The sequence below is a fragment of the Bidens hawaiensis genome, unplaced genomic scaffold, assembly GCF_021521415.1.
Source record: "Bidens hawaiensis isolate Kalapana, Puna unplaced genomic scaffold, B.hawaiensis_p1.1 tig00069879_1, whole genome shotgun sequence".
Lineage (NCBI taxonomy): Eukaryota > Viridiplantae > Streptophyta > Magnoliopsida > Asterales > Asteraceae > Bidens > Bidens hawaiensis.
The window spans coordinates 16,567-18,311 of NW_027506641.1; positions in this window are offsets into that span (position 1 = coordinate 16,567).

The following is a 1,745-nucleotide window of genomic DNA, read 5'->3' on the forward strand; positions in this document are numbered from 1 at the left end:
TTGGGTACGTCCGTACCGCTCCTCGTGGAGTAGATCCCGCATCCAACCTAGTCTTTGAACAGGGAACGGGAGAATTCCCACTACCGCTGGCAGGCCAGCCGGGCCGTGAGCACGGTGGGGAGCTACCATGATCATAGCTGTCCCCACTGGAATCAAAATCTTTAGTTGGATCGCTACCATGTGGGGGGGTTCGATACAATACAAACACACGAACTTAACGAGATTAATTGATAAAAACGTACTCAAGTATGTAGGCTTTCAACAAAACATTAATAAATTATGAGTTTTATATGTATTATAATGTATTTTTAACAATTAAAAATAACTAACATGTTAATCTAATCATTTTCCAAAAATACAAGGCAAAACGGACTGGCTGAGGCTCGAACCTGCGCCTCAGCCGGGTCCAAAGTCTTAACACCCACACCCCAGACCAGCTGTGCTGGGGTGTCACTTGGCTTAAGAATGAAAACAAACGTTTATGAACAAATACAGGAAGAATCCCCAAATCGTTACAAACCCTAGATTCCTTAATCGATCAAAACACTTAATGTTTGTTGAATTAATGTTAGGGTTAACGAATCTGAATAAAAAACGATCTAGATAGATAGTTTAATTACCATAAACGTTGCTGAATCAATGGTGAACGGCCGTCGTCTTCTTCACGGCCTGTTCTGGACTCCGATGAGGGCTGAACGACTTGGATAACAACAATTAGATTAGGGGTTTAGATCGCAGACTAGATTAGAAGATGAATATAAGATTAATTGTGCTAATGATAACCCTAACTGGTATATTAATCTAGTGATACGAGACGGTTGTTATATTAATCAACCAATACGATTTATGATTTCCTACTTCAATTAACATTGTTGGTATAACTAGCAATAACCATAGAAACAATCTTACAAAATCATTTTCCAAATTTGCAACTAGAATTATTGACCAAGAAAACTATCGGGTCACGAATTTGGGTCTAGGATACGGGTAACGAGTATGGGTTACGGGTTTGGGCATGGTTATAATAAAATTAAATATCACATTTGCAAAATAGCCCCTCATGTTTAAGTGTGGTTACCCAAAGAGTTTAAATTTATAGTTTTGGAAGAAAATGTATATACATCAAAGTTAAAAGAATATAATGATATATAAGTAGTTAAACAATAATGTAATAAGAATTAATTAACTCGCCATTTTTATTCAATAAAATAACCCGAACGTAAAAGCGGGTCGGGTAACGGATATAGACCAGTAGTTTGAAAACCCGAGTTGTTACAATGATGGGGGAGTGAGCGGTTCCGATTTTTAAGGCTTGTATTTGGGGCATACTTTGAATGAGTTGCCTTTTATTTTTTATATATATCGGATCTAAGGAAGAGATAAGATATATTATTGAACACACTGTAACTCACATGCACAATACACTTTAGTTCTCTCTGTAAATTGCTTGAGTTCCCACCGTTTGTAATCATATTTTCATATTAATACACTAGTGATAGACGATTTGTCATCACCCGGGGTTTTTGTGCCGGCGATCTGACCAAGATCAAGGGCTTTTCCTAGCAACAAATCTATGTGTTCTCGTTTACATTCGTTTCATAATCGTTATTGTCATACAAGCACTAAACCTCACTTTACAAATTTGGTTACATTATCCTTAATCGATTTTTGACCAAAACAATTTGGCGCCCACCATAGGGCAATTGGTGCTTTAATCCAGAATATCTCTCATCAGTTTTCAATCC